Source organism: Schistocerca gregaria, chromosome 3 (genome assembly GCF_023897955.1).
Source record: "Schistocerca gregaria isolate iqSchGreg1 chromosome 3, iqSchGreg1.2, whole genome shotgun sequence".
In the NCBI taxonomy this organism is placed as follows: domain Eukaryota; kingdom Metazoa; phylum Arthropoda; class Insecta; order Orthoptera; family Acrididae; genus Schistocerca; species Schistocerca gregaria.
In genome coordinates, this window is record NC_064922.1 from 256,463,784 (window position 1) to 256,488,005 (window position 24,222).

The 24,222-nt window shown below is 41.9% G+C and overlaps 1 protein-coding gene across 1 annotated transcript in view; it reads right to left on the reverse strand.

Moving 5' to 3' along the window:
* Positions 1-24,222, reverse strand: part of LOC126355829 (fibronectin type 3 and ankyrin repeat domains protein 1-like) — a 187,008-nt gene that overhangs the window by 131,255 nt on the left and 31,531 nt on the right. The window contains exon 2 of the mRNA XM_050006277.1: positions 3,749-4,008. The gene's annotated coding sequence lies outside the window, so the exon portion shown is untranslated. The remainder of the gene's footprint in view (positions 1-3,748; positions 4,009-24,222) is intronic.

Here is a 24,222-nt window from a genome sequence, read left to right on the forward strand (position 1 = left end):
TAGCGTTCGTCGGAAACAAAGAATCATGTCAATCGGTTCAGTAGATTTGAAGATCCCATACCGCGCGATAAAAAAACGTCATGAAAAACGCGTTTGAAGTTTTTACTACGTGTAAATGCAATATTATGCAACGTACGTTCAATCTGTATTCCGAGTCCATAAACTAGTCCTTCCTCTTCCTTATAGAGGGCGTTCTGCTCGATCTGGGCCATCCTGCGCTGCTCCAGAGCCGCTCGTACGGCCGGTGACAAGCGGTTTTCGGCCGCTTGAATCCAGTGGTCGTCCGAAGACTTGGCGAACTGCGTCCAATAGGGTACAAGGTGACGTCCATCGTTGTCATGGTCTTCAGAATTGCTGAATACCCTTCGTTGAAGCTGCTCACTGCCAGGAAAGTCCCAATCTCCACAGTCTTTGCACCAGAATGCAAATGCTTGGGGGCTAACTTCCAAACACACGCGTTGAAACTTTCATTTGAATTTTGTGTGTTTCCTCCCAAGCACCGGTACAACAACTCGTCCTCCGAAAGAAAAAAAACTGGTGCGTGAAAAAGTCCGATTTCAGGCAGGTGCATTTTTTTGTTCAACTGCGAATAACAAACATTTCCGTTCCGTATTCGGAGAAACCATTTCAGGGGTAGATTCTAAACACTTTTATGGATCCAAAAATGCAGTTTAAAAATCGATTTTTTGAACCAAAAGATAGTAAACCTCCCCTTAAGCGTCTATGTAATGACCGACGAAATGCAACAGGCATGGAAGTCCATCCTACAAACTGAGATCCGGCTGCTGTACAACACAATGCATGTTTGCATGTGTGCATTCAACATTCTGGCGGTTACATCGCTTATTAATGTACCAATATTCACTTTTGTAATGGTTATCTCGCGCTTACATTAAGCCGTGACCTAGCAACTACAATTACATAAATAACGTAGACAACTATATTCCCGCAATTTCTGTACTCTGATTATTTTTTGGTGTTGCGATTTTTTTCCGTCAGTGTATTCTTCGTGACTAAATAAGTAATTCTTTCCTTTGTAAGCACCCTACATGTAGTCACTTTTTTGTATCTTCTGTATACATAATATCCGTGAAACTTGCAATTCGTTTTATCTGTGATAGCGAAATTCACTTATTATCTAACGATGAACTGAAAAACCGAAAGCTGGTTCGTGACCAAATAAATAATATTTTGCAGATTATTAGGAAAAGTTCCCTATTTAATATTAGTAATAAAAGTGACTAAAACATCAAAGTACAGAGTGCTTATATGTATGTAATGCTAAACGATGAACTATAAGCTCAGAGTTACTTGAAACACGGATGCCTTGTATTAGAAAAATGATGAGTGCAATGCAAAGTAGTTGGTCTGTACAAAGATGAAAAATGAAATAGGCCAGGTGTGAGGAGACTCGCCCGCTGCGGGCTCCGCACAAACTTAATTATGTACATAGACAGTTCATCCATTCCAAAAATCGAGCATCTCGACCATTTTTGCCTGTTATCGACACTGATACTGGCAAGACATCTGTTTTAGGGATTCCAACACTTACTAGAACATTTTTATTTCAAGATTGAAGCCGGACAGCAAATGACAAAAATTTTTTTTTCATGTGATATAAGTACAGACTAACAATTTTCCAATTTTTCCCTTTACTTGTACTGTGAATTCTTGCCAAATTTCATGATCCTATGGCAAGGGAAAGTACCCTACATGGTTTAATGAGTGAGTTTGCGAGTACCAAATTACGCGACATAACAATTTTCCAATTTTTCCCTTTACTTGTACTGTGAATTCTTGCCAAATTTCATGATCCTACGGCAAGGAAAAGTACCCTACTTGGTTTAATGAGTGAGTTTGCGAGTACCAAATTACGCGACATAACAATTTTCCATTTTTTCCCTTTACTTTTACTGTGAATTCTTGCCAAATTTCATGATCCTACGGCAAGGGAAAGTACCCTACATGGTTTAATGAGTGAGTTTGCGAGTACCAAATTACGCGACATAACAATTTTCCAATTTTTCCCTTTACTTGTACTGTGAATTCTTGCCAAATTTCATGATCCTACGGCAAGGGAAAGTACCCTACATGGTTTAATGAGTGAGTTTGCGAGTACCAAATTACGCGACATAAATGGCGGTGTTGACTTAGAAGCTAACGTTTATTATACCGCTAATGGTCCATCGATACTAGTGTGTGACGTAAATTTCAGCTTGATGCGTCTACCTGTTCGTGAGAAAAAGGGGTCTTAACAGACGATGGACAAACAGACAGTCTGATAACAAATGACAACAAAAATTGTTTTTCCTTGTGTTATAATTACAGATTAACAGTTTTCGGAATTTTTCCTTCGGTTGTAGTGTGAAACCTTGCTTCTTGGGAAATTTCATGATAATAGGTCAACAGGAAGTGCTCTATAGGTTTTGACGAGTGAGTTTGCGAATATAAAAATGTGTGATATAAACGGTCGTATGTTTTAATTGCATTGACTTAGAAACTTCATTTTTTTACATCGCTAAGTGACCGTAGACCCTGGTATGTGGCATAAATTTCAACTTGATATGTCTATCCGTTGCTGAGAGAAATAGTTCTTAACTGTCGGACGGACAGACAGACACATGGACAGCAATGTGAACCTATAAGGTTTTTTTTTTCATAATGCTGGGCCACAGTCATAATATATTTCATTAAAGTCAGTTCCGCCATTAGACTCTTGTTTATTTGCAGTGTTACATTTACACTGACACGATCATGATTTTGGCTTCAAAGCGCCATTATCAAGTGTTTTAAGTGTTATACAGTGCCTAAGATGACATACTCTTGTATTTAAAATACACTATTAGACACATTGTCTAAGGGTATACTCAGTAATGAAACAAAGTAGTAGGCTTTACTAGAAATATCGACCCGTAGACAATGTGTCTAATAGTGTATTTTAAATACGAGAGCATGCCATCTTAGGCACTGTATAACACTTAAAACCCTTGAAAATGGCGCTTTTTAAGCCGAAATCATGATAGTGTAAGTGTAAATGTAACACTGCAAATAAACAACAGTCTAATGGCAGTACTGACTTTAAAGTGATCCTATAAGCTTTCCATTTTTACCAACTAAGTGACGGGGCCCTTTGTAACTGGTAATATATATATATATATATATATATATATATATATATATATATATATATATATATATATATATGAGTAAGGTAAACGGATTGACACAATATCTTTCGAAAGATTAAAAAAAACGTAAATTAGTTACAAACTACGGCGTGCACACACGTTATCCAACATGTGAAAATGGTTCAAATGGCTCTGAGCACTATGTGACTTAACTTCTGAGGTCATCAGTCGCCTAGAACTTAGAACTAATTAAACCTAACTAACCTAAGAACATCACACACACCCATGCCCGAAGCATGATTCGAAACCGCGACCGTAGCGGTCTCACGGTTCCAGACTGTAGCGCCTAGAACCGCTCGGCTACTGTCAGTCCCCCAAATGAGCTAGTTTTGCTTATTGACGAATCCATCAAAATGAAAGTGGGCTTCGGCGCGAAACCACACCATGCATACGCATACTAATTCCCATCATGCCCCGCCGCCAGCCGTGCAGTTTGAACGTCCTAACGCAGATCGTTCAGAAGTTATGAATATCTTATTTCATGTAGTTCAGTAATTGTCACTACATATATATCTCCTGCGGAGCTGTGTGTTACAGAGGCGAGTGGCGGAGGTACTTACAATAGCGTCGGGATGCCGAGGCGGCGCCTCCGATCAAGCCCGGCACCTTCGCCGGGAGAAGGGCGCAGACTGCGCGTCGGCTGTCGCCCGCGGCAGTGGCTCGGCTCGGCCAGTGGTTTGGCGCCAGATGTGTGCTACAGATAGCGGCCGCATGCAGACGGCGTCGCGACGTGTCGCGTGGTGTCGCGGCGTTGCAACGGGGCCGAGGCTGGCGCACCAGAGCACGTCGCGCTGCACGTAGGACGGCGTCGCGTGCGGGCCTGCAACAGGCGGGATAGCGTCACTGCACGCGGCCGCCCGCTGCATCCACTCCGTCTGGGCATTCAGGCGGGCTGTGTCCGTAGCTCGTGGTCTTGCGGTAGCGTTCGCGCTTCCCGCGCACGGGGTCCCGGGTTCGATTCCCGGCGGGGTCCGGAATTTTCTCTGCCTGGAGTGACTGGATGTTGTGTGTCTTTCATCATCATTGACTCGCAAGTCGCCGGAGTGGCGTCAGCTGAAAAGGACTTATAATTTCGGCGGCCGAGCACCCCGCATGGGGTCTCCCGGCCAACAATGCCGTACCATCTTTACATTTCAATATGGGCTGTGTCCACCCTTCGCATGAACGGTGCTGAGAACCCATTCAACGAGGTGTCTGAATGTCTCTGCAGAAACGGCACTCCACTATTCCTCAACAGCAGAAACCAATGTAGTTATTCATTTTTACGCTAGGGTTTGGAGAGAAGTCGACATACTAGCTGATCCGAGAGGTGTTCCATTGGATCCACGTTGGCACTGTGGGCAGAACGGTCCATTTCAGGCATATTATTGTCCACAAACCATTGATGCTTTATGATAGGATGCATCGTCATGCTGATATAATCATTGTCGCCAAACTGTTCCCCTACTTCACACAGTACAAAATACTACATGAGAAGGTACAAAAAAAAACTGGAATTATTTTTTAAAAGCTATTCACATTATTTGCAAAACAACCTTATCCCCTTAAAAATACTCTCCACTACAAAAATGTTCAAATGTGTGTGAAATCTTATTGGACTTAACTGCTAAGGTCATCAGTCCCTAAGCTTACACACTACTTAACACCCATGCCCGAGGGAGGACTCGAACCTCCGCCTGGACCAACCGCACAGTCCCATGACTGCAGCGCTCCTGACCGCTCGGCTAATCCCGCGCGGCACTTTCCATTACAACTAATACATTTGTTCCAAAGGTGCTTCCACTGTTTGAGACATTTTTGTAGCCATCTTTAGAAATGGCTAACAGCTCCTCCCACATTTTTCTCTTGACTAATTCAATGCTGTCCAATCGGTGCCTATTCATGCCCCATTTCTTGAGTGGAAATAAGAAAAAACTCTGACGGAACCAGGTCAGACAAGTAACGTGCGTGGGGCAGCTGAAACATGCCACTTTTAGTCAAAAACTGTCTAACAGAGATACCTGTGTGTGTGCAGGTGCGTTGTTGTGGTGGAAGAACCAGTCTGCTGTCTGCCACAAATCGGATGTACACTCCTGGAAATTGAAATAAGACCACCGTGAATTCATTGTCCCAGGAAGGGGAAACTTTATTGACACATTCCTGGGGTCAGATACATCACACGATCACACTGACAGAACCACAGGCACATAGACACAGGCAACAGAGCATGCACAATGTCGGCACTAGTACAGGGTATATCCACCTTTCGCAGCAATGCAGGCTGCTATTCTCCCATGGAGACGATCGTAGAGATGCTGGATGTAGTCCTGTGGAACGGCTTGCCATGCCATTTCCACCTGGCGCCTCAGTTGGACCAGCGTTCGTGCTGGACGTGCAGACCGCGTGAGACGACGCTTCATCCAGTCCCAAACATGCTCAATGGGGGACAGATCCGGAAATCTTGCTGGCCAGGGTAGTTGACTTACACCTTCTAGAGCACGTTGGGTGGCACGGGATACATGCGGACATGCATTGTCCTGTTGGAACAGCAAGTTCCCTTGCCGGTCTAGGAATGGTAGAACGATGGGTTCGATGACGGTTTGGATGTACCGACGATCACCAGAGGTGTACGGCCAGTGTGGGAGATCGCTCCCCACACCATGATGCCGGGTGTTGGCCCTGTGTGCCTCGGTCGTGTGCAGTCCTGATTGTGGCGCTCACCTGCACGGCGCCAAACACGCATACGACCATCATTGGCACCAAGGCAGAAGCGATTCTCGTCGCTGAAGACGACACGTCTCCATTCGTCCCTCCATTCACGCCTGTCGCGACACCACTGGAGGCGGGCTGCACGATGTTGGGGCGTGAGCGGAAGACGGCCTAACGGTGTGCGGGACCGTAGCCCAGCTTCTTGGAGACGGTTGCGAATGGTCCTCGCCGATACCCCAGGAGCAACAGTGTCCCTAATTTGCTGGGAAGTGGCTGTGCGGTCCCCTACGGCACTGTGTAGGATCCTATGGTCTTGGCGTGCATCCGTGCGTCGCTGCGGTCCGGTCCCAGGTCGACGGGCACGTGCACCTTCCGCCGACCACTGGCGACAACATCGATGTACTGTGGAGACCTCACGCCCCACGTGTTGAGCAATTCGGCGGTACGTCCACCCGGCCTCCCGCATGCCCACTATACGCCGTCGCTCAAAGTCCGTCAACTGCACATACGGTTCATGTCCACGCTGTCGCGGCATGCTACCAGTGTTAAAGACTGCGATGGAACTCCGTATGCCACGGCAAACTGGCTGACACTGACGGCGGCGGTGCACAAATGCTGCGCAGCTAGCGCCATTCGACGGCCAACACCGCGGTTCCTGGTGTGTCCGCTGTGCCGTGCGTGTGATCATTGCTTGTACAGCCCTCTCGCAGTGTCCGGAGCAAGTATGGTGGGTCTGACACACCGGTGTCAATGTGTTCTTTTTTCCATTTCCAGGAGTGTATTTTGACGAATACTGTTGCTCAATCTCCTTAAAGTTTCCAAATAAAAGGTTTGATTGATGGTCTGACCTGATGGAACAAACTCTGAACCACGCCCTTGGCATCAAATAAGCATGTCAGCATTATTTTGATGTTTGGTTTGACTTGACGAGGTTTTTTATGGATGGGGAGACAATGACATCTTCAATTAGCTTGCCTGTTGCTTTGTTTCTGGGTCGTAACCGTAGCACCATGACTCATCACCTTTAGATCAATTTCAAGCTGTTGTTTCACAGCACGACATGTTTCAACTCGACGTTCCTTTAGATTGTCAGTCAAAACCCGAGGAACAAACTAGGCAGCAACTCTTTTTATTCCCAAATCTTCGATAAAATTCACTGAACCGAGTTCCAAGATAACCCACCAATCAGTGACAGTTGATTAATTGTCTGTCTACGGTTTGTGAGCACAAGCTCTCGAATTTTTTCAATATTTTCGTCCTTTCGGACAGTTCACAGACGTCCAAACGAGGTTTGTCATTAACTGATTGGTTCAAATGGCTCTAAGCATTATGGGACTTAACATCTGGGGTCATCTGTCCCCTAGACTTAGAACTACTTAAACCGAACTAACCTAAGGACATCACTCACATCCATGCCCGAGGCAGGATTCGAACCTGCGACTGTAGCACCAGCGCAGTTTCGGATTGAATCGCCTAGAATCGCTCGGCCACAGCAGCCGACCATTAACTGACGTGTCGCTGTTTTTAAACCGAGCAAACCACTTATACACTTGAGTTTTTCCCATAGTGTCATTTGGAAAACTGTTTTCAACATTAAAATAGTTTCCGCAGCATTTTTACTGTGTAGAAACAAAATTTCACAGCTGCACGTTGTTCACTTACACTTGCCATCATAAAAAACGAAAGAAGAACAAAACAACGTTATCAAAACCAATCATTGCAATGAAAGGAACAAGCCAGATCGACAACACAGGCGACACTGAACTAGCAATGAGTTGCGTTATACACACCTAGCGGCAGAAATGCATACTACACAAGCTCCGCATTCCGGTTTTTTTGGGTACCCCCTTGTAAAACGTGTTTATACCCTTCCACATTTAGCATTTACTTAAGCACAATAAATAGATAACGTACAAACCACAGAAAACACCACCATACCGTAACACTAACTCCTCCATGGCTCAATGTTGGCATTCACGTGGCGGAGGTAACATTCTCCATACATTCGCCAGACCCACATCCTTCACTCCGATTGCCACAGGTATGGCGTGATTCAGTCGTTCCAGTCACCCACTGTCCAGAGACGTCGCTTTTTACACCACCACGATCATCACTTATCTCTGACTACAGAAATACGTGGCTTATGGAGAGCTTCTCTACCATTGTACCCCATTCTCCTTACCTCCCTACACACAGTCGTGGTAGCTGGGCTGCTGAAGTGACTTTGCAACTTGTCAGCGATCCCTTCCGCTGATTTCATGCCAATTTCTACAAGTACCGCACTGCGCGACGGTTCCTGTCCATCGGAACGTGGGGTCACCTGGTCTTACTTTAACTGGTGATATTCCTTCGCGTTTCCACTTTAAAAAATCAGATCACTAAGAGCCGACTGGGGCAGTTTAGAGGGGTTCGAATGTCTCTGATGGAACTGTTAGTCGCGTATCATCCAATGACCTGTCCACGTTCGAAGTCACTGAGCTCTCTTGACCGACCCATTCCGCTATTAGCGCTTCTCTAAGAGGGGAGTTTGAAAAGTCCGTGCAAAAATACTTACGTGATTGGAGTAAACCTTTTTTTTAATTTTTCGACATAGTCTCCTTTTAAACTTATACGCTTCGCCCAACGCTGTTCTAATTTGTTGTTCCCTTCCGAATAATAGGAATTGTCCAAGTTTGCAAAATAGCTATTAGTTGCCGCAATCACCTCCTCTTTTGAATAAAATCTTTGTCCTGCCAGCCATTTCTTCAAATTGGGGAACAAATGGTAGTCCGAGGGAGCCAAGTCGGCAGAATAGGGGGGAATGTGAAACGAGTTGGAATCATATTTCCATTAATTTTGTGACCACAACTGCTGTGGTGTGTGCTGGTACATTGTCGTGATGGAAAATGACATTTTTGCGGTCCAATGCAGCTCGGTTTTTCAAACGGTCCAATAACGATGAATAATATGCACCTGTAATAGTTTTACCCTTTTCCATATAGTCGATGGGGATTATCCCTTGTGAATCCCAAAAGATAGTCGCCATAATCTTTCTGGCCGAACGGGTTCGATTCCTGTCAGGGTCAGGGATTTTCTCTACCTCGTGATGACTGGGTGTTGTTTGATGTCCTTAGGTTAGTTAGGTTTAAGTAGTTCTAAGTTCTAGGGGACTGATAACCATTGATGTTAAGCCCCATAGTGCTCAGAGCCATTTGAAACATTTTCTGGCCGAAGGACTGCTCTTCGCCTTTTTTTGTGCTGGTTCTCCCTTGGTAACCCATTGTTTAGATTGTTGTTTGGTCTCAGGAGTATAGTAATGTATCCATGTTTCATCCACAGTGACGAAACGACGCTTAAAGTCCTGTGGATTCTTTCTGAACAGCTGCAAACCATCCTTGCAACACTTCACACAATTCCGTTTTTGGTCAAGCATGAGCAATGGCGGAAGCCATCTTGCAGATAGCTTTCTCATGTCCAAATGTTCATGCAAGAAATTATATACTCGTTCATTCGAGATGCCCACAACACTAGCAATCTTATGTACCTTAACTCTTCTGTCATCCATCATCATATCATGGATTTTATCAATGATTTCTGGAGTCGTAAGCTCCACAGGGCGTCCAGAACATTCAGCATCACTTGTGCCCATATGGCCACTCCGAAAATTTTGAAACACTTATAAACTGTTCTAATCGAAGGTGCAGAGTTACTGTAACGTTTATCAAACTTCTCTTTAGTCTCCTGACGCGTTTTGCCTTTCATAAAGTAATGTTTAAACACCACACGACATTCTTCTTTGTCCATTTTTTGACAATCACTCGACTTCCTTAATTCACACGAATGTCAAACACAAAGAAATAGACCAATATGGCTGAAACATGGTGTGCGTTCTTTCCAAAGATGCTACTAACTAAACAACGACCTCGATATGCGCCGGTGGTGCCATCTCTCGGACTTTGCATGGACTTTTCAAATGCCTCTCGTACTGACAGCACAAGACTCCCCGTGTCCTTTTAAACTTCCAGGTCCGCCTCTCGTGACATCTAGTAGTCAATTCCTCATTACATAGGGATACAGGAATACCCACATACTTTTCAGTAGATAGTGTACATATACATGTATGCTGTACAAGCCTCCTTGTATCGTGGAAGTTAGTATTTTCCCTCCCTTCCCCCACCCCCTCCTTTTTATCTTGTTCCAGTTCCGAATGGCCACTGGGAAGAACTATTGTTGGCAAGCCTCTATATGAACTCAAATCTCTGTTAATCTTACCTTCCTGGTCTTTTTGCGAGACATACGCTGGAGGACTCAAGATACCAGTGAACTCTTCTAGCAACGTCAGCTCTCTGAATTTTAACAATAAACCACACAGTGACACACAACAGCTATTTGTAGTATCTGCCAATGGGGTTGGGGGTGAATCTCTGTGACGATTTCGCGTTCATTAAATGAACTTCTGATGAAACGCGCTGCTCTTCTTTGCAGCTTGTGTACTTCCTTATGTCAATCGTATTTTGTGCACATCCCAGACTGATTCAAGTATTAGTCGAATGTGATTTTTGCAAGTGCCTACATCGTGGATGAACAAGCTTTCCTGACAGCTCCTCCAATGAATTTGTCTCGCACCTGCCTTATCTGCGATTTTTTTTATGTAGTCGTTCCACCTTAAATCGCTCCACACTCGTATTCTGTCATTAGACGAGACTGATTGCAATGACTGTTCTGCAATCGTATAATCATATAACAATGGGCCTTTCTGTCTTTATGGGCAATACGCAACATTTGTTTATGTTGAGGGTCAAATGCCAATCCCTGCACAAAGCGTCATCTTCTGGAACATTTTGGAACTGCCATCTACGGTTTCCCTACATCTACCCAAAAAAAAAAAAAAAAAAAAACAACACTCACCACAAACCTCCACATCATCGCAAAGTAATAGTATGATTACACATGGGGTGGTTATAATTACAGTTAAGCTACTCACAGATCTGCAGTGTGGGCTGAAATTACGGTATGGCGGCGAAACTTGACAAGATAGTCTAATGAGTTAACGTGGAACCGATTTACACTGAAAAAAAAAATTGGTTCTAATTTTGGCCACCGCGTGTAAATCTGGCGATGCGAATGTAAGAAATACTTTAAGAAATACTTCACTATGTATTAGATTAGGAATGGGACATGGGTAGAAAAGGTCAAACAAATGAGAAAGGCATAATGATGATTTCATTATTGACTGTCACTTACACAATTTGTTCAGTAAGAGTCCTGGAGACATCGACGACATGCTGCAACCGTATAACAATGTAATCAACAGCTGCTGACAACAGTTCCATGGAATCCCATCAACTGGTTCCTGTATACTGGCCTTCAGATCAGGTTGAGATCAAACGTGTCCCTGGTAAAAACGTTCTATTAGATATCGCCAGAGCCAAAAGTCACATGGATTCATGATGTGTTGCACCATTGGCCCATCTTGTATAAAAACAGTGGTTTCCACACCGTTGCGCTTTTCAAAAGCTAGAATCACATGCTGCACAACGATATCGTGTAGACATCTCGATGTAGCTGACAGGCCATCTTCAAAGAAGAACGGACCGAGAATAAAGGTGCCAGTGAATCCACACCACATAGTCACATATGGCGAGTGCAATAGCTCTTCGTGCACAACACTCGGATTAACACTACCCCGAATTCGAAAGTTCTGTGTATTCACTGTACCCTGTAATGAAAACTGCCCCTCTTCATTCCATAGAATATTGTCCAGTCACATGTCATTAACTTCGATCCCGCCCAGAAACTGAAGAGCAAATTCAGAACATTGCTGCAGATCGAGAGGTTTCAGTTGCTGCGCTGTCTGGATCTTGTACGAGTAACGGTGTAAAACAGACCGATGGACGATTCTTGTTAAACTGTACGAGTGCTAGTACTACAGGAGCTCTTGCTGCGTGGTCAGTTACAGCAACAGTAACCTCATCAATAACTTCCACCGGGTTAGGACGCCTTCCTCTTCCAGGTGCCACATCAAGCTCATCTGTGTTTTCGAATTTCATTATCATCTTCTACCAACCATTTAACGACATCGGGCCCTTCCTAGTGCAACACTGTAATTTCTGCCGTTCAGATGAAATAGTTTCATTAACAGTTCACGGCCATTCTTTTCGATAGCCATGCTTTTACGGGTTGTCAAATGACGGCGTGGATGTCATACCGTCATACAAACTGTGTACAGCGCCAGATTTGCACGTGGTAATCAAAACCGGAACTAATTTCTTTCCCGAGTAAATCGGTTCCGCTTTATCATATTAACATATCTACCAAGTCTCGCTGACATACGATAATTACATCCCACTTAGGACTTCCGTGAGTAGGCGCACTGAAATTCTAACCATTCTGTGCAAGGATAATTCGAAAAATAAAGTCAAGTCCTAACAAACGACGCAGCTGCTCATTAAAACTGCAGACCTACGAAGTGTGGCAAATACAGAATTTTACTTGTTGTGCGAGTACAGCATATTAAGAAGAAATATGTGATTAAATTCTTAGGTGATGTGGAAGTATATGGGGACTGATTTTAATACACAGAGCTTCCACCTCTGGCAGTAATAACGAGTATAACAGGACTGGGCGTAGAGTGACGACAGTTATGGATACATCAACCGAAACTGCTTCAACTCTGTGCCAGAATTCACCAGCCTTCGTGGCTAGCAAATGGTTGCGCGCCAATCTCTAGGAAACCCATCAGGAGAAATTTTCAACGGACCAGAGACCTGAAGAACAGTCTAGCCACAGCAGCAGTGGAAAAACTCTGTATCGAAGCTGGTCAGGTCAACACGGAGAACATGCGCTCTTCAGATCTTCGCATTCCTTGCCAATGGCACCCCTCACCAGCACGCCTGGTGGCGGGCATCTACGGCTATGACGACTGAAATGCCGGCCACTGTGGCCGAGCGGCTCTAGGCGCTACAGTCTGGAACCGCGCGACCACTACGGTCGCAGGTTCGAATCCTGCCACGGGCATGGATGTGTGTGTTGTCCTTAGGTTAGTTAGGTTTAAGTAGCTCTAAGTTCTAGGGGACTGATGACCTCAGAAGTCCCATAGTGCTCACAGCCATTTGAACCATCTGAACGACTGAAATCTGACGTAGTTCATTTCTCTCAGAACCTCAGAACGTCGACATAATTCTGTACGTATAATGGGGACTCCTCTCAAAATACGACATGGTGCCATTACTGTGTCGAGTATTGGCGTTGGCTGTACTACATTCTCTGCTGACATGTGAAGCGTATACTCATCAAGGGTTACCATGCTGAGAGTCCGTTGTGGTCCAGACGACATCGCACTGTCCGTGTGAAGTCTTGTTTTGATGGAAACAAGCCCACTTCTTGGTTCAGGGTACCTTGCATGGCCATATAGTCCTGCACTGAGTTCCTATAAGGCGTTGAGTATGGCCCTCCTGAAACCATCGCTTCCATATTCCCACATCAGTCGTGGTGTCCCAGCCAACGTGAGCAGAAATAGTGTGGAACAGTAAACCGCAGTCTCAGTACGCCACGATTTTGCCGCTGTCGATTTTCTACACTTACTGGTAGACGTTGCGCCTTCATATGCGAGGCTAGTCTCCTCAGAAATAAACATTTGAGGAATGCTGTGGTTCATGAAACATCCTGGCAGATTAAAGCTGTGCGCCGGACTCAGACTCGAACTCGGGACCTTTGCCTTTCGTGGGCAAGTGCTCTTCCCCGAAAGGCAAAGGTCCCGAGTTCGAGTCTCGGTCCGGCACACAGTTTTAATCTGCCAGGAAGTTTCATATCAGCGCACACTCCGCTGCAGAGTGAAAATCTCATTGTGGCTGTGGTTCATATCTGTTCGCTACAAAAGAAAATGCACAAAGTACTTCCTATTCAAAGTTTGTCAGCATTCGTTTTGCAATATGTCAATAAAAAATCTTTGACTAAAACTCGTCTTGAACATTTTATTAGATCTCAGCCAAAACTTAGCTAATCAACAACTCGTACTGCAGAGTACTGACTATCACCAACTGCCCTTGCCCCTGAAACACAAATATTGTTTTAACAAGTGCTTACGTTACTGAAAAAAGCATTTTAAGCGACCTGCCGATATAGATTGTGTTTACGAAATTGTATAAGCACACCATGATGCACATCACAAAATACAGCTGCAGTCCTCATGGAAGGATTTAATAAATTCAAATATCCTCCAAACTAAAAGTCACATCGCGTCTGATTTTAACAATTAGTATTACAAGCTGTAAATTTTACACATAATAAAATCTGATATCTCTTGCGTTTATGCACATCCTTTTACGTACCTTATTTTACTTCAAATTCGATGAAAGATTAAAATTACAATATGTGTTTATGTGAAAAACAATCTTTTACCTGATCAGAGAGTGGTGAAAAGAAATGGAAGTACAAAATATACCGAGCGGTATTTACCTGGAACACAGACGGAAGGGACTAGCAGTAGACTGCTTAGCTTTCGCAGGTAATTTGGCACTTACAGCAAGCTCAGTGGAAGAAGCAGTAAAGCAGCTCAATATGCTCAAACTCCAGGCTGCTAAAGTAGGAATTCAACTGTCACTAGAAAAGACAAAATACCTCACCAACATCAGTGATACTCCCATTGAACTACAGTTGGAACAAAGTCAAATTGAGAAAGTTGACAGATTCAAGTATCTAGGAAAATGGTTGGAACCTAATCTATCAGAAAGAACAGCACTAACAACTCAGATTAATAAGTTACAATTAGAATATCGATTAACCAAGAACATCTATGATAAGAAATGCCTATCTCGCAATTCCAAACTAAAACACTACCTAACAGTTGTCTTCCTTGAAGCTCTATATGCCTCAGAATGCTTGAATCTGAACAGGAAAGGTTTGACATTAACTAGAGATTCAAGAGAGGAAGATCCTGAGAAAAATTCTGGGACTGGTCAAAACAGAGGACAATCAAACCAGGGGCTATACAATCAAACCGAGAAAATCACAGATGTAACCAGGAAGAAACATCTCGCTTTCTATGGACATATCACATGGATGGACCAAACAAGACCAACCAACCGACTTATCAACTACTGGAAGAGCAGGAAGACCGTGACACTGTGGCTGATATAAGTCAAAAAAGACATCCAGGAACTGAACATAATTGAAAGTGACATTAACAAACCGAGCACTTCTCAGAAGGATACTAAAAGAAAAGAGGTTTGAGAACAGATCCCCCTGTAAAAAGACCGGCGAAGTTTGGACAAAGGAGAGAAAGGAGAAACACCCAGAAAATGCGGGATTACTGAGCAAACATCAACTCCCTCTTCAGGCTGAAAAGTTGAATATAGTGGTCCTTAGCTGACCCATTCGAAAGAAGAAGAAGAAGATCCACCCGTTGACTGTGACATATGTTTAGTGTGGTTCTGATATTTTACATACTCAAGTCTCATGACAAATCACCTTACTCTCTATATGGAATAAAATAACTTCATTTAAATATATTCCATTTATCGTCTTTAAAATATTGATTGATTCATCTATTTTGATTATGCAGTGCAAATGATGCTGACCCATGCAGTTGTAAGTAGGCTGTTTAGGTTTTTTTATTGGTAAGGCCGCCGCCACATAGCGTTCTGTATAAAAATCACTGGCTGTGCCGTGTGCGGTCTGTGGCTGGTTTGCATTGTTGTCTGCCATTGTAGTGTTGGGCAGCGGCAGCTGGATGCTAACAGCGCGTAGCGTTGCGCAGTTGGAGGTGAGCCGCCAGCAGTGGTGGACGTGGGGAGAGAGATGGCGGAGTTTTGTAATTTGTAAGACTGGATGTCATGAACTATCATATATATTTTGACTATTAAGGTAAATACACTGTTTGTTCTCTATTAAAATCTTTCATTTGCTAACTATACCTATAAGTAGTTAGTGCCTTCAGTAGTTTGAATCTTTTATTTAGCTGGCAGTAGTGGCGCTCGCTGTATTGCAGTAGTTCGAGTAACGAAGATTTTTTGTGAGGTAAGTGATTTGTGAAAGGTATAGGTTAATGTTAGTCAGGGCCATTCTTTTGTAGGGATTATTGAAATTCAGATTGCGTTGCGCTAAAAATATTGTGTTTCAGTTTAAGCACAGTCGTGTATAATTTTTCTAAGGGGCGTTTCACAGTAGATTATTTTATATCATAATGTCAAATGTTGGTAACAGGAATAGCTCTTCTGTTCTTAGTATATCAGTTTGCTACACATATTTCTTTATTTATATATTTTAATAATGTGTGTTGCTCTTCTATTGCCTGAGTTATTTGAGGAAAGGCAGCAGTAGCAAATGTTCCACCCCATGTATTTAAAGAGAGTAATAGACCTGAAATCACATTTCCTTCATGCTCAGTATAGGCACTACTCTCAAAGATACTTGTAAATGCACATGTTATATTTCAAATCAGTACAGCTTTTCTCTTATTTGCTATCAATATTTTATTATCTTTCTTGGCCAATATTATAAAGGCTTCATTCATTGTAAATTACCAAACAGCTCCACAAGCGCACTATGATATTCATTTATTTAATAAGTTGATTCACAAAAGCAACTTTCACATTCATTATGCAGATATGAAATAGTGCCTGTGAGAATTTCGTTTAACTTAACTTATGCTCTGTTGTATGAACCGAAGCTTCTGATATAAGAACTTCAATTTTGGTTGGCAAATTAAAACAACTGACCACTAATAACATTTATTACATAATGTAAATATTTAAACTCTTGTAACTCTATTCACTTCATTAAACAATAGGTAAATTAATGAACAAATAGACATATTTCACCTCAGGTAAGTAACCAATGTATGTGTATAAATGTTACTAAATAATATTTTGAAATAAATTAAAATTTTTCAGTTTTGGTACTTGTTAATGTCAGGCACATCAACTTCACAATGAGTCATGATGACTGCAACATAAAACGACACAACCTCCACCCAGATCTGGGTAATAAATAAAACTTTCCCATTAACTTATAAACTTTTTACCACTGAATATTGTTCATCTACCTAACCTGCCTGACACAACACAGTGGACTACCAACAAACTTTCCTCTTTCAACAGACAGTAATTGACATAATAAATTATGCAATATGTATTCACAAGTTAAGGCTCCATTTATATGCTCCTATATATTCATATATTTATTACAATAACTTTTAAAACCATTACACTTAAGTATGTCCAACAGCAATCAGATTTCCCTGCTGTATACTGTGTTCAAGTCTTAAATCTTCTTTTAAGTGTTCATTATAGTTTAAATGTTTTTCATAATCACGCTTACAATCATTATATACTCAGATATACTTGCTAGGATACAGAAATTCTTTTTTAAATACCATTTGGAACTTATCCAGTGTTGTAAAGATGTTTCGCTACTTGAAACCCGATTCATCAGTTTGACCTCTTAATGACCGACAATGATTCTAATTCTCTTAAAATCAGTCCAATGTTTAGAAAATATTTCCTCAAATGATTTTAAAAATGCACCTGGCTGTATAATTTTTCATTATCCCTTGCTTAAACACAATTTCTTCGAACCCATTTTATGTAAATAACTAGATAAGATTTCAGTTACATGTTCTAATGTCTGACTTCCAGGTACGTTCTCCTTATAACTTACCTGTCAATTCTTTACCAATCAATCAGTTTCAGTTTTCAAAACCTCTCTTTTTTGGCTACACTCAGATTACAATGTTTCCTTAGATTTATCAAATTTATTTCTAACTTCAGCTCTTAATTCTTTATAATTAGTATGTTTTATCTGAATCAGATTTTAGTTCCTTGTATTTACCATGTAATTGCTGTGTTTAATTTTTATTTCTGATGTCAGTCCTCTATAGTGAGATTCTAATTACCTATGATTAGCTTACATTTCTGACATAAATTCTGTAAACATACTTTTCATAACATTGTGCAAACTTGGTGCTTCCTCTTCACCTAAATCATTATCCATTCCATTAGCGTCCCCCTCTTTTGATTCCACAGATACCTTATAACATACAGCATTCGCACTGTCACTCCCAGCAGTATCTGAGTTTGTTTAAGAATTGTCTTTTTCACAATATATCAACCAAGTCCTCCTTATATAATCATCCTACCCTTCCATAGTTCATTTTATTGATTATGAAAATACCACTTGAAAACTTATCTTAAATATATCAGCAAGATATTGTAGTCCAGTTGCTGTGTAGATCAGTCACCACTTGGATCATGTGTGGTGCCTATGGACACCTGCGATGTGTAGACTACAGCCATGGCCCACTCAGTTCTGGAGCAGGCACGTGCTTTGCTTGTTGACTTCTCATCCTACCCCATTTGCCACCACTGACCGTGACACATGTCAGTGACCTGCCCAGTGAAATCCTGCTACCTTCCTCAGTGCTTGCTGAGCAGTGTGGAAAGGTAGCTCCCTGAAATCGTCAAAGACTTGCGACTCCCTGCCATTAGGTGCAAGGCAGTTCTGAGCTGAGATATGATGCCCCCCCCCCCTTCTCAAAGAAGGCAGTACTTCTGTGGAGAAAAGCATTTTTAAAATTTGGGGAAAGAGGATATGATATTACAGTGCAAGTCAATTACAGAGTGTTATGGAATATTTACCAGGAGCGTCACATAGAGCCATTTTCCTGAGATGCAGGAAAGATGGTATGGCAAAGTGCACTGCCATGTAATCCTCCTTGAAGTGTATTTGCATGTATTTGGTCCATTTAATAATGGGTAAGTTATATCCCTCTTCTGCAAGATATTGTTGCTGAAAAATGGATGTATTGATACCCAGAATACCAAAACAGGGGACAAATATTTCTTTGAATGATAGCTTCTGGCTTCCAACAGAATTATGTAAAACATGCATATGTTACAGGTACATACAAAATGACTAACATCTGTGCGTATTGTAACTTTGTAGGCATCTCATTCTCTGTCAAAATTCAACTCATACCAGAATTCGATAGGCAGAACTCTAATTATTCAGTTCATGTCTATGGTTTGCAGGGAAACAAAAAACAGCATGCCAGAGGATGATGAAGAACACACTATACAGAAAGAAAAAGGATAAAGTAGTACTTTTCAAAGTAGCCACTCACGATGCAAACATGTAGATTTATTGCTATTCTCCAATGGTGAGAAGCATCACTACTTCTGGATCAAAAACATGTCCTACCCACTTTCCGCACAACTAAAAGACAATAAAGGGGCAAGGCATCTTTGTCACAGGTGCCTCAACTGTTTCACTAAGCGTGAGTATTTAGAAAAAATATCTGACTGACTGCTCGATCCAGGAACCAGTAGATGTGTAAATGCCAACCCAGGATAAAAAAAATTAAAATTTTATTATGCCCACCACCAGGAATGCTGTCTATTTATTGTATAAGCTGACTTTGAGTGCTTCGTAGTTCCATGACATTTTGTGAATGTGATCCCACAATCTCACACCACTTTTACAGAACAACATTCACCATACATACTAGCATACCAAGTTGTATGGTCATATGGCACCGGAATCATTTTGAATCCTAACTTGTGGGTATCCTAGTAGATAGTTTTTCACTGAACTCGGTAAACTTGCAGAGAGTTATGGTGAGATTTATTGCAACAACATTCCTACAATCACCACGCAGGAGAATGATGCTTTATAGGAGCAGTCATTCACTGTCATATTTGTGGGCTGCCATTGGATAGAGCTGCAGACACTCCTTGTAGAGACCCTGTTGTCTAATGGGCAAGTTATACAGTGCAGCTCACAATGCATGCAACTTAAAATACAAACTGCCACAACGCACACCCATCTTCTTCAATGATTTGAGTGGGTAGGATGCTCACTTTCTAGTTACGCACTTGAGTGGGTCTTCCTTTATGAACACCTGGCTTCAATGGAGGGACTCGATGAATTCACGTTGCCCCATATAACCGCATTCGCCAGGGAATTCACAAGCACGGTCATAATGGATTCAGAGTATAGGAATACAGTGAATGTATGGTCAGAGTTCGGCATCTGTAAGTTAGAGGATACGCTAAATTGTGCTCCTGCTCACAGATATTTTTGAGAAATTCTGGTTTGTATGCCTGGATACTTATGCTCTGGATGTTGCCTTCTGTTACACCATGCCAGGGCTTTTGAGGAATATGCAATATTAAGAAAAGGCTGTCAACATCAAACTGTTGATCAATGTTGCTTTTTTAAAATGTAGGATTCATAGGGGACTTTGCCAACGTGTGCACAGTTAGGTCAAGGCGAATAACGCATGGATGAGTGAGGAGGAGTGTAGGTCTTGTGACATTTGACTTACAACCTTCACTTAGATTCAAAAAATCTCTATGGGCACATCATGCAACAGTCTCTGCCATTTGGAGGATTCCAATGGCTGTCCGAAGATCAAATCCACAGAATGGAAGAAGAGATCCAAGATGTGGCTGCAGGTGCTGGTGTGAGGTATGTCCTGGATGAAGACCTGGAAAATCGAGCCAGTATGCAAGATGTGCTTGGTAACTTGCTGCTGTGTCTGGAGCGCCTAATCCCGCAAAACGGTGTCATCCCTAAACTGACGAAAATTCTGGGGAATAACAGAGATACATTCTACATTACAGAAACCTCCAGCAATGTCACAGGTTGTAGATGAGACTTATTACAATCATCCACAGCATCTCCCTTAAGTAGCGTCCCTTGTTGAAGGAGTACATTGATTTTAACACCGAAAAGAGTGTTCTCACATCCTATGATTTTGAAAAGGATTTTTGAAGATAAGTGAATGATTTTGATTTCGGCAGAACCATGGAGAATGTTAGAAACCGCCATGAAATTCATTTAGTTTGCTGATCAGATGGTGGGTTATGGCGCAAGAGATTACCTCGCTGGGTGTAGTGTCCCTTTTGCAATATTCACCATTATCGAGGTGCAACATAAATAAAAATGACTGTATGTGACTCAAAATGAATTGCAAACATCGATTTATCTGCGAAAGGTAATAACACTAACTGTAAAAATATACAATATAGATCGATAGATGCAGAAAATACATTACTTTTGTTGTATGAGATTATAATGTGTAAGTTATTTAAAGAAGTATTATCATCTTTGTAATAGTATAAAACACAATGCAATGTTCATTCTTCTGTCTAGTCTGTTTTGTTCTTCTGTTCGTCCTGGTGCTAGCTGGAATAAGGTACGCAAGCTATTGTGCTGCACTTGCATTTGTTTCTGTCGTAACGTAATTGCAAATATTTAATGGTGTAAACTGTGTCCTAGTAAGAATATATTAGTATAAAGTGATCTCCGTGTGTTATTTCAAGAACCTACGCCACATTTATCTTATGAAAAGAATATTTAATGAAAATTATTTAGCATGTTACCAGCTGCTGCGGAGCGAGTAACAGTAATATCTGACTGTTAACAATTAGACGGCATTACGCGGTGCATTTAAAAATATTTTTTCACAGCACAATGTCTGATAGCCGGAGCGGAATAAATTATGTTAAAATATTCTGTGAGATTAATTGAAGGAATCCAGAGAAATAATTTCATTAAAACTTGTCTATTTTCTGTGATAATAATATGGAGCTGAGTAATACTGCGCTATTGCATTTACATTAATTTGTAGGGAGCCTGGCGCTCGATAAAACCAGATCTAATACGTAATTGGCAACCAACGAAGATCATTGTTTTTTTTTTTTTTTTTGTAAGCTAAGCGTAAAAACTAACTTCGCTAAAAATCAGTAACAGATCACGATAAATCAAAGGCCAAACAAATTTACTAGGAGAGTGTGTCCTCAAAATAAATAGTTACATTATTTTTTTTAGAGATATAATACGGGCCAAATGTTAAGTGAGCCAGAATCTTCAATGAACAATCAGTTACCATGGAGATCACTAACGTTCCAGTGCAATTCACGAAGCCTGTCTAAGTTTGCAAAACAAAACTTTTCACTTCTGGGTGAAATCTGTGATCCATGTGAAGTAATTAGGTACAATCCCGAGGAATTCCATACGTCCAGATATGTGGCCGTTAATCCTTACAATAGAACACCTCAGAATAAGAAAGTTATGGGCCTGATGAAAGACGAGGCGAATGCGATGCCGATTGTTGAGTTTGTGGGGCTCAGATCCAAAATGTATGCATGCCTTATGGAAGCAAGTGCCACCTGAAGGCAGACTAAGGATGTGCATAATGTGACGTCACAGGCTGTCGGGACTGAGGTTTACAAGGAGTGTCTGTGTAGTGATGCAGATGATTCTAAGACGTAAATTGTTTCAAGTAGTCTTTCAGTCATGAGGTACATACTGCACTACAGCTGAAAGTTGGCCCGTCACGCCATAACGGCGAACGGTTCATACGGGTAGATGTGATCGGTACCCTCCCATTCTCACACTATTTGTTTGAGAGTGATTGTCTCTCTCTCTCTCTCTCTCTCTCTCTGTGTGTGTGTGTGTGTGTGTGTGTGTGTGTGTGTGTGTGTGTGCTGTTTTGTTTCTCGTCTTGCCGCGTGTTACTAGTGCCTCATACACTAAAATTAATGGTACAGCAAGAAAAATCGATAGTAGCTGTAGCAGTAATAGTGTGTAAAAATGTACCTCTGCAATCTCGTCTAAATATTGTATATTAATTTTAAAACATGTAAAAATATTATATATAATGAGTTTGTTTATTGATGACTTTCCTGCTATCAGCCACGACATTCTTTTATTTGTATTTTGCTTGATGTGCTTCGAGAAATGATTCCTATTTTCAAGTGCGTTTTTCTTTGTGTTCTGTGCCAATTATTAGTGATGTTTCCGATGAGTGAGGTTCTGCATCGTTATGTTGTCATTACTGCAATATAAAAAAAATCCACAATTTTTAGCTGATTATCGCTTTTTATACATAGTTAGTGGCTAAATTTGATAGAACTTCTACTTACAGTTTTCTTGTGGTCTATTTGTGCAGAAACTCAGAGAAATTTAAGTAGGAGTTGTTACAAATTTTACCAGGGGAAGGGAGGGAAGGGGGTGAACCTGACACGTGTTACTAGCGACCTTGACTATGACATTTACAACTGTATCAGCTGTGACATGTCACTGGAAAAAACAATGTGTTGACGGGTACTGAGTAAGCATTTTCGGTCAGAAATCACTGTGATACCCCACTCGCACATAGACCAGTCATTGGAAGTCAGCTGAGTATCTGGGGCATATCGATACTTATAAGGCTACCCAAATCGACACTTGGTTATGTGGTTGTGAAATGGAAACGCGAAAGAACAACTACTGATAAACCAAGAGCAGGCAGACCTCATGTACTGACGCATAGGAGATCCTCAAGCATTGCAGAGGATAGTTGAAAAATCGCAAGAAATCAGCGAAAGGAATCACTCGAGAGTTCCAAAGCGCTACTACCAGTCCACCTAGCACAATGACTGTGGTTAGAAGTTCAAAAGAATGGGTTACAATGGTCGAGCAACTCTTCATAAGCCACATATTTCAGTAGTCAATGCTAAACGACACTTAAGGTGGCGTAAAGAGTGACGCCACTGGACAGTAGATTAGTGGAAAAGATTGATTTGGAGTGATGAATCACGCTACACTCTGTAGCAATTCGATTGAAGGGTTTTGGTGTGGCGAATGCCTATAAAACGTTACCTGCCATTATGTGCAGTGTCAAAGTGAAGTATGGAAAAAGTGCTGTTGCGGCATGGGGATGTTTTTCGTGGTTATAGTGCGGTACCCTTACTGTGCTTAAATAAACTCTGAAACCAGAAGGTTATGAATTTTTTTCGGCAATGTGTACTGTGTATAGCAACGGATTAGTTCGGAAACGATGATCTTATCAGGATGACAGTGCAGCCTGTCACGAAGCAGCGTCTGTGAGGCAATGTTTTATGGACAATATGATTCCTTAAATTTACTGGCCTGTGCAGAGTCCAGATCTGAACGCAGTGAAACGTCTTTTGGATGAGTTATAACATACATCTCATTCCAGACCCCCAGCGTCCTATATCACTACCTTCTCTCGTTTCGTCTCTTGAAAAAATGGGCTGCCATTCCTCCACAGACATTCAGTCACCTCACTGAATGTGTCCCCAGAAGATGTGGCCAAGCGGTTCGAGGCGCTTCAGTCCGGAGCCAGGCTGCTGCTACGGTCGCAGGTTCGAATCCTGCCTTGGGCATGGATGTGTGTCATGTCCTTAGTTAGGTTTAAGTAGTTCTAAGTCTAGGAGACTGATGACCTCAGATGTTAATTCCTATAGTACTTATAGCCATGTGAACCATTTTTGTCCCCAGAAGACCTAAAGCCCTCATAAAGGTGAAGGGTGGGCAAAATCCATATTAATGTGCACTAATATATATCCGGATACTTTTG